Consider the following 17,306-nt stretch of genomic DNA (forward strand, 5'->3'; position numbering starts at 1 on the left):
TAATCAAATAGATTTCAAACTGAAGTTAATTAAAAGAGCCCAGGAAGGACACTTCATACTCATCCAAGGAATGAAAAATCAAGCAAGATGGTTTTTCAATTCTTAGCATCTATGCCCGAAACACAAGGACACCCACACTTACAAAGGAAACACTACTAAAACTTAAATCACACATTGACACTCACATATTGATGGTGGGATACTTCAATACTGCACTCTCATCAATGGAGAGGTCATGCAGACAAAAACTAAACAAGGCAATACTGGAGCTAACAGGCTTTGTGGACCAAATGGTATCTAACAGATATCTACAGGACATTTCACCCAAACCTAAAAGGAGCTCAGGGAACATTCTTCAAAATTGACCACATACTCAACTACAAACAAGTCTCAACAGATATAAAAAAAAATGAAATAAGACATTGCATCCTATCAGAATATCAGGCATTAAAGTGGGTTTTCAAAAGGAGAAACAAAGTCTGCAAACTCTTGGAAACCGAACAACTGAATAATTACTGGGTCAAGGCAGAAATAAGAAATTAAAAACTTCCTAGAAATCAATGAAAACAAATGCACAACATACCCAACATATGGGACACAATGAAAGTGGTAATAAGAAAATTCATAGCACTAAGTGCCTGCATAAAGAAACTAGCAACTTAATAGCACTGTTGTAGAATATTACTTTAAGGTGTATTACTTTAGTTTATGATGCATTTCTTTACATCTGTGAAGCTGTGTTACTGTGCCTGTATAACAGCCAATAGCAAGACAGGAGAAAGTTTAGATACAGCTGGCAGGCAAAGAGAATATATAGAAGGAGAAATCTGGGAGGAGAGAAAAGGAAGTAGCCAGAGTAGGAGGAGGACTCCAGGGGCTAGCCACTCAGCTACACAACAAGCCATGAAGTAAGAGTAAGAATTACAGAAGTAGGATAATGGGAAAAGCCCAGAGGCAAAAGGTAGATGGGATAATTTATGTTAAGGAAAGCTAGCAGGAATCAAGCCAAGCTAAGGCCCAGGTATTTATAAATAAGAATAGGCCTCTGTGTGTGATTTTGTGGAGCTTAATTGTGGGTCCCCCAAAAGAGAAAAAAACTAATAACACAGCACACCTAAAAACTCTAGAACAAAAAGAAGCAAACAAACCCGAGAGAAGTAAAAGGCAGGAAATAAACTGAGGGCTGAGTCAATTAAGTAGAAAGAAAGAACATTATGAAGAAGCAATGAAACAAAATTAAAGTTCTTTGAGAAAATCAATATGATAGACAAACCCTTATCTAACTAACTGAAAGGCAGAGAGAATATATAAATTAACAAAATCAGAAATGAAATGGGGGATATAACAACAGACATGGAGGAAGTCCAGAGAATCATTAAGTCATACTTCAAAAATCTGTACTACATAAAATTGGAAAATCTAAAAGAAATGGACAAATTTCTCAATAGATACAGCTTACCAAAATTGAATCAAGATCAGATAAACAATTTAAATAGACATATAATCTCCAATAAAATAGAATCAGTCTGTAGATGTAACTGTCTTATTAAATAAGAAACACAGAGCCAATTGCAGAGTTAAAAGCCAAGAGGTCAGAACAATAGCTGAGAACTGAAAACCTTACCCTTCACTGATGCTGCTGTCTTTCCTCTCCACCAGAAAGCTACTTCTGTGTGTTTTCTCTTTTTTATAGTCTTTCTGTTCTGCTTTCTCATTGGTTGTAAACCCAGCCACATGACCTCCTTGTCACTGCCTGTCTGTACAGACCTCCAGGTCTTCTATGGTTGGTATTGAGATTAAAGGCATGTGTCGTCATGCTGGCTGTTGTAGCTAGAGTTTTCCTACCTGGCCCAGTCAGGACAAATCTCTCTCACCCGCCAGGCCCATAGACGCTCAGAACCAACCAAGTAAACACACAGAAACTTACATTGTTTACAAACTGTTTGGCTGTGGCAGGCTTCTTGTTATCTACTTCTTCTATCTTAAATTAACCCATTTCTGTTAGTCTATACTTTGCCACATGGCTTGTGGCTTACCAGTGTCTTTACATGTTGCTTCTCATGGCGGCAGCTGGCGGTGTCTCTCCCCAGCCTTCTACTTCCCAGAATTCTCTTCTCTCTTGTCCTGCCTATACTTTCTGCCTGGCCACTGGCCAATCAGAACTTTATTTACATAGAGTGATATCCACAGCACTTCCCCTTTTTTTTTTTTTTTTTAAGGAAGGTTTTAACTTTTACATAGTACAATTACATATAACAAAACAATTATCAAGCAAGAATTACAGTTACAATATTAAAGAAGATATCCTATCTATCTTATATTTGTGAGTCTAAGGTTTTTTATCTAACTTATCTTTTATCATAACTGAGGAAATTATAACTATCTAGTCTTCAATCACATCAAAGACCTCAGAAGGATGTAATATTACCTGAGAACTGGGAGAAGGATGCGAGCACTTTTTGGGAGTCTTGCAGGGTAGACAGAGACAGCTGGCAGCCTGGACAGTCACCTAATGTTCCTTTGTAAAGTTGGGGCATCTGTCTTCAGCCCACAAGGGCTAGAGTCTCTTGGTCACTTCTCTCAGTGTCCTGTAGAATGTCTGGCAGTTTCCTCTGTGAAGCAGGAACCTGAAGGACCATTTTGTCAAGCAAAGTTCAGTGGTCACCTTTCTATGGGTCCTGCTTGTCCAGTTGATTGAGCAGTCCAGGCAAGAACAGTTTCTTGCCCAAATGGCTATTTTTGCCAAGGTGAAGATAAATTCCATATGAAGTGTCTTCAATGCCCATCCTCCTCTCTGAAGTAAATCGGTGCTGCCAGGAGCAGACATGTCTCATGGTCCAGAAAGTCTAAATTTTAAAAATATTTTAAATGCCATATTCTGTAGGTCTTTGAAGTATTTGAAAATTACCTATCTATCTGAAATATCTCTATGTATATCTAGAAGACTTAACTAACATGGCTATGAGTATGATTATCATAGATGACTAATTATTAATCTATTTTTAATTATCCATTTCAATTTAAAATGAGCTATACAAACATAATATCTTAAACACGAGTATAAATATGCACACAGTATAACAAAATTAACTTTAAGTTTGTATCAATAGACTAAAATCTATACCAATGTAAAACATTTTAAATGAGTTGTTGCTCTTTAGAAGTAAGTTCATTAATCTACCCATTCATCCTATTATATCTACATCAGGCTGTATCCTTGAACACACAGAGATCCACCTAGCTCTGCCTTCCAAGTGCTGGGATTAAAGGCGTGCACCACCACCACCCAGCTTCTGCTATGGCTTGCTCTGACCCCAAGTAAATGTTATTAACATACAAATAAAATCACATTTCAATACAAATAAAATATCACTATAACAGTCATTGAAAGTCTTCCAACCAAAAAATAAAGCCCAAGGTAAATCAGATTGAGCACAGAATTCTACCAGACATTGAAAAAAGAACTAAAGCAATAATACTCAAATTATCAGCATAAAAAAGAAACAGAAGGAACATTACCAAATTTATTTTATGAGGCCACACTCATCCTGATATCAAAACCACACAAATACTCAAAAGATAAAATTATAGACCAATAACACTCATTAACATTGTTTCAAAAATTCTCAATAATAAAATACTGGCAAACCGAGTTTATCAGCACATTAAAAAAAAAAATCATCCATCATGATCACATAGGCTTCATTCCAAAGATGCAAGAATGGTTCAACATATGAAAATCTGTCAATGTAATCCACCATATAGACAAGAAAAAAAGCCATATGATCATCTCATTAAATAATGAAAAGCTTTTGACAAAATCAAACATCCTTTAATGATAATTGTCTTGGATAGATCAGGGATAGAGGGAGCAAACCTAAACATAATAAAGGCAATACACTAGTTGGTAGCTAACAGCAAATTAAATGGAGAGAAACTCAAAGCAATTCTACTAAAATCAGGAACAAGACAAGGCTGTCCACTCTCCATATCTATTCAATATAGTACTTGAAGTTCTAGCTAGAACAATAAAATAACAGAAGGAGATCAAGGGTATACAAATTGGAAAGAAAGAAATCAAAGTACCGCTATTTGCAGGTGATATGATAGTATTCATGAGCTACCCAAAAATTCTACCAGGGAACTCCTACAGCTGATAAACACCTTCAGCAATGTAGCTTGATAGAAGATTAACTCAAAAAAATCTGTAGCCCTCCTATGTTAAACAATAAACAGGCTGAGAAAAAAAATCATGAAAACAACACCCTTCACAATAGCCACAAATACAAAACATTTTGGGGTAACTCTAACCAAGCAAGTGAATGACCTGTATGACAAGAACTTCAAGTCTTTGAAGAAAGAAATTGGAGAAGATACCAGGAGATGGAAAGATCTCCCAGCTCATGGATCAGTAGGATTAACATAGTAAAAATGGCGATCTTACCAAAAGCAATCTACAGATTCAATACAATCCCCATTAAAATCCCAACACAATTCTTTACAGACCTTGAAGAACAAATCTCAACTTCATATAGAATAACAAAAAATTCAGGATAGCTTAAACAATCCTTTATAATAAAAGAACTTCCAGAGGTATCACCATTCCTGATTTCAAGTTCTACTACAGAGCTATACTAATAAAAACTGAATGGTATTGGCATAAAATCAGACAAGGGGGTCAATGAAACTAGATATAGGAAAAAAACAATCCAATTAAAAATGAGGTACAGATCTAAAAAGAATTATCAACAGAAGCATCTTAAATGGCCAAGAAACACTTAAATGTTCAATATCCTTAGCCATCAGAGATGCCTGGAACTCCCAGGGAAGGGAGAATAGACTTCATAGGTTTTCTGGGGGCATACAGGGATGTAGACATGAGTGACTGCGGGAGTGGGAGGGAGAGTACTGAAAGAAATGAGTGGAAAGGGGCCCCATTTTGGGGTGAGTCTGAAACCTAGTTCAAGGGAAACTCCCAAAATTTTACAAAGATTACCCCAGCTAAGATTGCTAGCAATATGGGATGTGTAGCCTTTACTGGCCATCTTCTATAACAAGGCAAGACTCTCAGTGGAGGGTTTGAGATGCTAATCCAGCCATATAACCTTCAACCTACAATTTGTCCTGCCTACAAGATGTGCTGCGGTGCTGAAATTGTAAGAATGGCAACCAATGACTGGTCCAGTTTGAGATCCATGCCATGAGAGAAAGCCTATCTCCAACACTTGCTGTGAGATGTCATTCTGTATGCTGTGAATATGTGTTGCTATGACTGGTTAATAAAGAATCTGCTCTGGCCTATGGCCAGTCAGGTTACAGCCAGGCAGGAAATCCAAGAGATAGACTAGAAGAAGAAGGGCAGAGGCAAGTGAGACACCAACCTGCTGCCCAAGGAACAACATGCTAGCAGACCAGTAAGTCATAGAACTCCTGGCAAAACATAGATTAATATAAATGGGTTAATTTAAGATATAAGAGCTAGCTAGCAAGAGGCCTGCCATAGACCATACAGTTTTTAAATAATATTAAGCCTCTGAATGTTTTTTTTTTATAAACAGCTGCAAGACCATGGGGCCAGGCAGGACCAGAGAAACCTTGCAACTACAGACACTGCCTGGAGCCCAGGACCCAGAGGGTGGGTAGCCCAGAGACCTAGGATAGAACCAAACAGAACTGAAGAATAAAATGTCAATGTAATGATGCATAATGATATTCTGCTATATTCAGTTTGGTGACTACCCCATTTGTCATCAGAGAGGCTTCAACCAGCAACTGATGGAAACAGATACAAAGACCTACAGTCAAACATTAGGCAGACCTTGGGGGAATCCTTTGGAAGAGGGGAGGAAGGATCGTAGGAGCTAGAGGTGTTAAGAACTTCCCAAGAAAACCCAAAGGACCAACTAACTTCAGATCATAGGGGCTCACAGAGACTGAACTGACAACAAGGAAGCCTGCATAGAACTGACCGAGGCCTTCTACAGATATGTGACAGGTATGTAGTTTGGTCTTATTGTGGGAATCCTAAGAGTGGGAGCAGGGGCTGTCTCTGATTCTTTGCTGGCTTTCAGGGTCCTATTCCTCATACTGGGTTGATTTGTCTAGCCTTAATATGAGGGGAGGTGCTTACTCTTACTGCAACTTGATAGGCCATGTTTTGTTGATATCTATTGCAGGCCTGCCCTTTTCTGAATGGAAACAGAGGAGTGAATGAGAGAGGGGGTAGAGGGGGAGGTGTGGGGGAGGGACTGGGAGGAGAGGAGGGAGGGGAAACGTCCATCAGGATATAAAAAGAAAGAAACAAACAATGAGAAAAAGACAGAAACAAACAAAGATAGAAACAAAAAAAGAGTAACCTAATTGAAATGGGAGAGTTCAGATTAAGGGGCACAAGAATTGTTCACTATTGGAAAAAAAAGAAAGTAGCTATTTTGGAAGTTCTGTAAAATTTATTCATTACAAATAAAGCAAAAGAACAAATAAAAATAAACACATTTAGAAAATATAGTACACATTTAAGTGTATAAATGCATAATAGGATTATTAGATGGAAAGGAAAAGGACAAAGTAAAAATAAAGTGCCCAAATGGCAACTAAAGTGTTTTCAATTTTCCTAGACTCCCCTAATCTATACATTCACAAAACCCAAGGGATCCCAAAATAGAAAGGAAAAAAAATTGTTAGAGCCTTACTTGGACATGTCACAAAGAAAATGAGGAAAACAACAGATAAAATCTTCAAAACAACAAAAAAATGAAGTGAGATTTATATATATATATATATATATATATATATATATATATATATATATATATATATATATATATATAAACTACCAATGCAATGCCTGGCATTAAAAATATTGAACAACTGGGAGTTGTACCTGTGGCTCCTCCCAGCACTTTCGTAAAACTACAATGCAAAGGAGATAAGTGAATGTAAAGTTGTAGTAAGAAGATGACACAAACTGATAACTTGAACTCCCAGGAACCCATATAGAGGATAAGAAATGATAAATATAAAAACTATAAACATCGATGTTTCATTTCTTCTAGAACCTTTATCAAATGTAGAAATATACAAAGTTATCATAATATTATAATCTAGACATATGTACATAGGTGAAGCAATAAAAGAACTCAGTAAGTTATATGGACACACACACACACACACACACATAAGTATTATATAACATAACAATTAAGAGGTCATGAATTTATAGGGAATATATGAAAGGAATGTTTTGGGGTGTAATATAATTAGTGCTTTTGTATGAAGTCCTAAAAAGCACTTATAGATGTAATGTTCATTCTCAACAATGTTAATGGAAAATTATAAACTACAGAAACAGTATTTCCATGTCGTATATAAGTTTGTATAACTCTGTCACAGGTTCTGAGGCAATAAAATGTATATGATATAAGTAATAAAACAGACAATAAGAAATTATCTCTAAAAATATAGTAAAATAATCACCAAAGGAATGGAAATGTTTGACAATAAAACATTTTCCTAGTGCAATAAGGACAACAAAGAAGGTATAGAACAAAACTTGAGACATATAGAAATGATTAAAAGTATTGACATCAGTAAGATAAAATGTGAACATGTCTAAATTCCAATCCAAAGACAGTTGATTACAAATTTCCACAGCTGTTTGATAAATAAGAGTCACATAATGCTCCAAATTAGGAAACAAATATCAGAGAAACCAAATATGCAAATATGTCAATACAGATAAAGAAACATAATTAATATAGCAACAGAATAAATACACCAGAAAGAACAGCTATAACCATCAATATTTCTGCCAACAAAGCTCCCAGATACATTAAAAACCACAAAATTAAGGGATTAAGTAGTTTCAAAATAGTAGTTAGAAACATCAATACATAACATTTACCAATGAAAAGATGACTAGATTCAATGAATACATATGTGCCACTCAATCTAGAAAGAGAAAATACAAAGTATTAGTAAATTCATACAAAACCTTCTCTAGGAAAAAAATCTGTTACACAATGGAATACAACACAATAAAATTCAAAATATCAACATCATTGTAAGTAAATTCTCCAAAGTGAAACCAGAAATTAATATTATACATTTGGAAAATTCAAACATATGTAGATAGTAAATGTTAGGTCTCAAAGAAACCCAGGACAAATTGTTAACTGAGGTGTCTTTTAACATATGGAGGTGAATCCTGGCCAGCCAGTTTCACTCAGTACCTGTGGCTCCTCCCAGCACTTCTCATCTCACCCCAAACCCTAAAGCTCTCCCTCCCAGGGTGGGGCTTCCACTTCCCTGCCCCCATCCTGATGGCTATGCTCCCACTTGGTCTATAGGTTCCCAGGTACTCAATTTGCTCCCTCTCTCTTCTCTTCCTCTTTTGCTTTCCCACCATCCCCTTTGCTCTCATAACTGTGGATTCTTCCAGAACAGCTGGTTGTTCTCGCCCTTAGATCTACAACAAACTGCCTCCTGAACCTGTACCTAGGAGCAGTCATGTCCTCACTTTTTTTCATTCAGTAAACACACTCCAAAGTAACTAGGAAGTGAAACAATAAATCAAAAGGGTAATTAGAAAACACACTGAGATGAATGAAAATGGAGACACAGCATAGAAAACATGACAAGATGGAGCAAAGAGTCCGTGGAGGGAAAATTACAATTATAATTGTCTACACTAAAAAAAGAGAAGACTTCAAAAGATAACCTAACCTTAAGACTTCTACAGTGGTGAATGGCAGGACACAGATGCTATTAGGGAGAATGGGAAAAATAGGAGGGAGGCTTTAACTACAGAAAGAGGTGGAGGGAGGAGGAACGAACAACATTAAGGATGTTTGAAAAGAACATGGGGAATCATATTCTTTTGTATTTACCTAAAATTACATAGATTTTGTGCATATGTATGTGCATAGAAAGAGTTTAAATTAAGTTACTCAATGTGGAGTGATAATGTTCCCCCAAAAGCCAAATATTCTGTCACAAAAATTCCAGGACTAAGTAAGATACACTACCTTTTAAGTCGTTATTCAGGGGAGTCCAAGAAACCTTCTAAAACAATATTGACTATTGTAGTTGTTACCAGGGTTCTCCCGGAATTGAAAGTAAGGCCTTATTGTTGAAGAAAGCACACACTTCAGATATGGAACATGGAGAAATGTGGAAGTGGCCCAAAAGCACCCTCCCTCAGTAATTACTCACAGTATTGGAACATAGCATTCCAGCTGTCAAGGGAGAAGAGCAATCAGTAGTCCTAATACTTAGTAACTGTCTTAGGATTTCTATTGCTGCAACGAAATGCCATGACCATGGTGCCAAGCCTCAGCTTCTCTGCATGACCCCTTCATTCCTGGGTCTTCAATTGCCACTGAAGCTGCACCCTCACTAATGACCTCTCCTGGAAATTCAAAGTACCAAATCTCAGCTGTTCTCTATGACCTCAGCATGCCTTCAAAGCAGTACCACCTGGGTGACTTTTACACATTATCAAGGTGGCCGCCTCAGGAACACAACTTCTCTGAGTTCTCAGGAGATTTTACCTCAGTGATGCTGATCTCAATCAACACCAATTTCTTATCTGCAACTAACCAGCATAAATTCTACCTGTAATTCAAAGTTTTTCCTTTGATGGTGCTGGTCTCTTGTTAACCACGGCTGACTCTTTGGCCCCAGCTTACCAGAACAACAAAATCTCAATTCAAAACAGCAAAGGGCCCTCCCTGATAGAGTTTAAATTTCCCTCTGAAATTTCACAGGCCAGGCCTGTGTCTTCCGCACTGCTCTCAACATCTTTATCTTTCAGGCTCCCCAAGAATTTCCCACTGAACTCTCAACACTCAATGGCTTTTCTTGCCAAAGTTTCAAAGTCCTTCCATAATCCTCCCAAAAGCATGGTCAGGTCTGTCACAGCAATATCCCAAAATTCTGGTACCAACTTCTGTCTTGGTTAGGGTTTCTATTGCTGCAACAAAACACCATGAACAAAAATCAAATGGTGCAGTACTTTGCTTATATTTCCACAATTCTCTTCATCACTGAACGAAATCAGGACAGCAACTCAAACAGCACAGGATCTTGGAGACAGGAGTTGATACAGAATCCATAGAGAATTTTTGCTTACTAGCTTTCTTCCTGTCTTGCTCAGCCTGCTTTCTTATAGAACACAGGACCACTAGCTTGGGGATGGTACCACCCACGATGGGCTGGATCCTCCACCACCCACAATGGAATGAGCCCTTCCCCACTGACCACTAATTGAGACCTAGATCTCATGGAAGCATTTCCTCAAATGAGACTCCTTACTCTCTGATGAATCTAGCTTATTTCAAGTTGACATAAAACCAGCCAGTATAGCAATGATGCTTATGTACCACAACAATGACTGACCCATCAAATAACCCCATAGTGCACTGGGGACACTTTTATCTTGGCGGTAATCAACACTGCTCATAAAAGAAACTACTCTTTGCAAAAGTTGGAAACTACTAAAGATATCCACAACCAATCAATATATATATATTGGCTACTGTCAGAGGGAATATCAAGTTCCTCCAGGGATGAGTTCCTACATATGTTGTCCAGTCCCAAGTGGTTACCCTGAAAACATGTATATAAGATCAACACTAAGTGGACTCAGTAGGTTATACATATATATGTGTGAATACAGGAGATTACAAATTGTTTTGAGGAAACATGGGAGGAATTGGAGCAGTACAAGGAAGAGTCAGAATGACAGAGATACTTTGCTCATATATGAAGTTCTCAGAAAAAAAAATAATAGCTGTTGGGTAAATCTAGTAGAGGAAAGCACACAAATTCATTGATTCTTTCATTCAGCCAAAATTAATTTATCACTGACTACATGGTATAGATGATATTAGGTCCTGGGAATTAAAGTCAATATGCTTCTAAAGTTTACCCTCTACATAGTTTTGTTCCCCTAATTTGAATACCTGGAATATAGGTACCTAATACTAATACTAAGTATATAGTAAGTGGATTATTGTTCCGAGAATAATAAGCAAATTACTGTACAGAATAAGGAGAGCCAGGCAGTGGTGGTGCATGCCTGTAATCCCAGCACTCGGGAGGCAGAGACAGGCAGAACTCTGAGTTCAAGGCCAGCCTGGGCTACCAAGTGAGTTCCAGGAAAGGCACAAAGCTACACAGAGAAACCCTGTCTTGAAACAAACAAACAAACAAAAAGAATAAGAAGGATAAGAGTATTTCTATAGAGCAACAAAGATAGGTTCCACAAAGAAGAGATCAGCTACTTGAATGGCAAAATACCCAAGGCAGAGAGGAAAACAAGCAGCAGTGTCCTAAGGCAGGTCAGAGCTAATCCTGAAGACAACTGCTTTGGGGTTTGACAGAGAAATAAGGTACAAAGGTAGAAAAGAGGCTTATAATTAGGCTGTAGAGAGAGGGTAGGCCAGATTAAGGGGGCCTATTAAGTTATGAAGAGCATTTTAGAGTCTATTATAAAGAAAACAAGTAGATGGATTATAAAAGAATAGACATGAAGAGAAGATACAGGTGTCGCTATTTGAATCCAAGGTCCCAATACAAAAACAATGTTGTGAAATATTATTTTAACTAGGCGAAGATGTGATACATTTGTTTATGCTACAGAATATTACTTTAACTTTGTGAAAGTATGTTACATTTGTTCCTGATGCCTTTGTTAATGATGTAAAGAAGTATTACATTTGTTTGTGTTGTGTTTGTTTAATTATGTAAAGATGTGTTGCTGTTTCACCTTGCCTGTCTAAGGCAGCTGATAGGTCTATTAGAAAGTTGATAGGGACAGGCAGAGCTAGTGGATAAAGAGAATAGGAGGAGAAATCTGGACTCAAAAAAAAGGAGAAAAGAATAAGGGAAAGAGAGAGAGAGTTTCCCAGGGCCAGAAGCCAGGCAGCCACTTGCCAGGCAGAGACAGAGACAGGAGAGTAAGATATAGAGAAAGGAAGAAAGGTTAAAAACCCTGAGGCAAAGCATAGATAAAGAGAAACAGATTATAATAAGAGTTAAGATAAGGCAGAGCATTCATATGTTAGGGTCGGCGTACAAAACAGAGAGCTTCACTCCGATATCGGGTCACAAATGAAGCTATATTTTTAGCACAAGCTCATGGGTCACCAGCGCGAGGAGTAGCTGGTGACCCCGAGTTTAAGGCTCACAGGCCTTTTATGAGGCAGTTCTACCAGGGCAGGGGAGTGGGGTCACCCAGAGTGTAGACATCTAGACGCCAGATGTCTCCACAGTCTTTTCTCAGAGTCTGGGTAGGTAAACGAATTCCAAGCTTATCTAGCAAGGGGTTATTTGGCAAGCATTCTTCTTAAGCAATTTATCTTGTAAACACAACCCCAGGGGTTAATTGGCAAGCATCCTGTTAGCACAGCATGGTGGGCTAACTTTTCTGATATGGGGCGTGGGGGCAGAGTGCAGTATTTCCCACTGAATCTGCAATTAGCAGAGCTAGTGGGGGGGGGCTTGTTTCCCTTACAATGGCCTTTCACATAACTACGAAGGAGTCTCTATGTCATCATGATTTGGGAGATTGTTGGTGGACTAAAAGAGAAAAAGCTAGCTATACAATATGAACTTTGTTACTTTTTAATGCAAAAAAATAAAAGGAGGAGGACTTGACCACTCCTAATGTATGCAGAAAAATTTATTGTAGATAGAAGAGATAAAGCAGGTAGAAGGAAGAATCTAGGCTGAACATGGGCAGCAAACTAAACCAGACCATGAGAGGAGAGTGGGGGAGGGAGAGCAAGAGAGGTTTCTTTAAATATGTTTTTTTTGCAGATGTTTTCTGTTTTTAAATACATGATTCCTATCATCCAAATAATCAGTTTGAGATAGTTTTCAAGTTCTTCTGGCTTAGACATCTCAATTAGACACTGTTTTAATTTATGTTATATTATAATCTTGATTCTGCTGCTTTGATGATGTCTTTCATTTATTTAAATGTAAATATGCTTAGCAGATGGGTGATTATATTTGTCAAACCCTCCTCCTGTATTCCTAAAAATAAATAATTAAAAAGCTTATCTAAAAGAAAAGATCTAAGAGTAGTAGCACAACCCTATGACACTAGCAAAACAAAAGTAATGTAACTCCAAGGGATTGGAAGAAAATAACTGTAATTAAAATATAAATTACAAACTACAGAATATAAGAACAGAATGCCAAGGCAAATAATAGTCGGTCCTTTGAAATCATGGGTGAAACTGATAAAGAAAGGGCCTTTTAAGACACTCTTACAAGGTATGGTTACCTGTACAAGTTTGGACACATCAATATTCTACTATGGAAAAGAGAGGGCCACATAACTACCCATTGTTTCCTAAGAACTCATAAGCAGTTGACATTTGGTATGAGAAGGGGATCATGTGCCCCAAATCAGTTACCAGTTCCTAGGGGGAAGGACTCATAAAGCCTACCCTTCCCTAAGGAATTAGAATCAGTTGGCAGTTGCTAGAGAAAAGGAGTTGCTAGGGTCTCCTTCCCTTAGTACTTACTGTTGGTTAACAGTAAGGGTAGAGTATTCACAGCACCTACTTTTTGAAGACTTAGTGGCAGTTAACAGTTGCTGGAGGGCAGGACTCATGAGGCCCCCCCCATCCCCTGAAGGCTGTTGTTAAGCAGTTGCTAAGCAGGATGGGATCATAAAGGCCCTGCCCTTCCTGGAAGACTTTAAGACAGTTAACAGTTACTAGGGAGGAGAAGCATTTAAATCTCAACACCCAATGGAGGCTCTTAAGAGTGGCCTCTATTTTGAAAATCAGAGAGACATTTTCTTTAGGAATGTAACCACTAATACATTTTCCACGGTCCCACAAATAATCTGTCACCCATGTTCTTGTAATCAACTCTAACTGAACTCATTGTGTCACCAAAAATAATTGACTAATAGAATTAAAGAAATAAGATGTAAGGAGAATACTATGAATAAACAGACAAATTAAATAAATTAAGTGTAGAAAATTCAATGAAGACACAAACTATTCAAACTGAGTCATGATGAAATACAAATATACTTATAACAAAAAAACACATATGTTAGCAATCTGAAAATACTTTTTAAAAAGAAAATATAAGGTTATGTGTCTTAACTGGTAAACATTCGCACATAGCAATGAAAAAGCAGTGGTAGTTTCATAAATACCTAAATAAATGGAATAGAATTGAGCATCCAGAACTGAACCCTTATAATCATAATTGAATTTGAAAATTGGGTGCCAAGAAAATTCAATAGAAAAAATATTATTTTCAACAAAACTACTAGGTCAATTGATTATCTACATGCAAAACTAAAATCAGTCTCCTATGTTATATTATGCACAGATGAAAAGGATTATGTTTTTTCTGTTTTATTCATACAAATGTATCATAGCAAGCAATGATGACAAAAAATGCAATGCCTTGTAAAACAGTTCTGAGGGAATAAATGGGGAATATTGCTTCTTTTTATGAGACACTGCCTCAGACCTACTGGTTAATAAGGCTAAGTACCCTGTGTCTAAAATAGAAAACAAACTAGTACTTTGGGACTGTGTTCCACAATACTGTATTGAAATAAGAGAAAGAATGATAGCAAGAAAAAAATACTGACATGAGTTAACTAAACAGTTCCACAGTTTAAAGATACTGAGCAAAGGTCAGCTGACAAAAGTGACTGATTTACCTAATGAACGAACATGCTTTCCAACTTCACTGAAACTAGAGAACAATAATAAAATGTACATTTCTTAAAAATCAAAACATGAAACCTGTATTGGAATGTTTACAGTCTTATTCTTAATAACTAATTTAGAAAATAAATCTAATGTCTACCAATATATTAATTGTTAAACAGTTGGGGCATGTCCATATGAATATGAATAACCATATGAATAACCAGTTATTTGGTAATTATAGTGAAGTGTTTGAGGAGAGAGAAATCAAACCTGATTTAAACTTTATAAGGTATACATGCACCAAAACATCACATTATTATATTACTATGTATAATTTCTGTATTTTGTATATTAATTAAATATTAAGAAAAATAAAATAAGGGTGGGATAGATAGCTCAGCAGTTAAGAGCATTTTCCGATCCTCTAGATGGCCATGGTTCCTAGCACCCATATAGTGGACCTGATGTCCCCTTTGGATCTCTTTGTGCTCTGCGTGCACATTGTTCACTGACAAACATACAGGCAAAACACATAAAAGGTTTAAAATCAAGAAAAATATTTGATAACTTTCAAAATGGTGTATCTCTTCATATTATCTTCCATAGTGCAAAACAGAACTTTAATATTCTGTGAAGCCTTTTACAGATAATTCCTCTTAGCAGACAACCTTCTTTTCTTTGCAAAGGCCTCAGTATTTTATTTGTTAGTAGTAAAACAGTTGTTTACACTTCCATGTTTTCATAAAGAAATCAAGTATTATTTTTGTAGTATTCTGTTTCTTTTTTATTTCTTTGTCTAACACATTATTTGTCCTGAAGAATCAGTCATTTATGAATAATATTGTTCCAAGTTTTAATAAGATCCTAGAATCTAAAGGAGCCACACAAAAGTCCTATAAATTGGCACTTTAAAATGTTACACTGTACTTCATTGTTTTCAATCAAAATCTTATAGACAACACGCATTTTATAATGTTACTTTCAGGGGCATCTTTGAAGCAAATCAAAATGATAATCGCAGCATTAGTCTGCAATTTGTAGGAAACTCACTAGAGGTAGTTACCCTGGTGAATTTTAACCTAGAGTCACCATGGAAGAGCTTGATGAATTGCATCAATCAGATTGGCCTGTAGTCATATCTGTGAAAGATCTCCTGATTTTGATTGGTGTGGGAGAGTTCAGATCATTTGTCACGAGTATCAATTACCTAGACATGAGATTTATAAGAAGACTAGCTCAACATGAGCCATTGAACAAGCCAGCTAGTAACATTCCCCCATGGTTGAAGCTTCAGTTACTGCTTGAGTTTCTGCCCTGTCTTCCCTTAATCATGGAATGTGTGCTCAAATGTAAACCAAACAAATCCTTTCCTCCCCTAAGTTGCTTTTGTGCCTGGTGCTTATCATCTCAACAAAAAAGCAAACTAGAACACATATTTAATACTGTTTTTTGAGCAAAAATAACAATAAAAGCATAGGTGTTTCTAAAACTACTACTTAAAATAACATATATATTTAATTATGACAAATACTATTTCAAACTATATGCTAATTTTTACAGTAAAATCCTGACACAATAGTAGTGAAAAGTAGCCTGATTTTTTTATATTTATATTGAATTCATCTAAGTTTCTGAATTACCATGGGGCAATTATATCATATGAAAATGAAATAAGGAAATAGCCAAATAGCAACTTCTCCACACATCAACCCTTGCATGTATGCATTTGTATCATTAAGAAGTCAGTTTATCAAATAAATGAGAACTTTCTGACTCAATAGCAAAAAAGAAAAGAATAACCTCATTAAAAAGGCAGGTGGTCTGGAGATATAACTTAGTAGTGCAGGCTTGCTCAAGATTCTGTGTCCCTTCCAAGTACTGGAAAAAATAATAAGACAAAAAATTTTGATTATATATTTCTGCAAACTTATACAAGTGCCATTCAGGCACTTGAAAGGGTACTCACAATTACCAAGATAATAAATATATAAAAAAATAGAAGTGGAGCTATGTTCAAGGAAGGAGGAGGAGGTCAAAAAGGGGAGGAGAGGGGGACATAAGAGAGTGCCAAATATTATGTCTTCCTATGTATGGATTAAGGCTTCATTCTGTCTGGATTCTATGAGCTTAAGTTATTTGTAATTGAAAGAGAATACAGTAATCTTTTGGATGAAGAATTTTCAAGACAGAATAATATTTGGGCTGGGGCAGAAAAGATAGCAGTAATTGTTAAAGAGATCAGCAACATCACTGAAAAGAAACCTCCTGGGCTGCACTAGGAAAATGAGAAAAGGCATAAGGCAAAAATCTCAGCCATCAAAGACTCCAACAATAAGTGAATAGCTACCCTTGTAAATAGAATGGAGATTTAATTCTTGTGTGTACACTATGGCCTATAATTTTAAAATAGGCATAATGCAAATTACCAATAATCTTATAACACTAAGGTTATAAATATAACAAAATCACTATAACAGGAAAAATATACCATAGCACTATAACTGTAACAATAGCATGCTAATTCTAATAATGATACTATAATATTATACTTACATTTTTTACTATTACAATACAACACTAAAACTATAAAATTAATAACTACAATAATAG

This window comes from Onychomys torridus, chromosome X, assembly GCF_903995425.1.
Source record: "Onychomys torridus chromosome X, mOncTor1.1, whole genome shotgun sequence".
In the NCBI taxonomy this organism is placed as follows: Eukaryota; Metazoa; Chordata; class Mammalia; order Rodentia; family Cricetidae; genus Onychomys; species Onychomys torridus.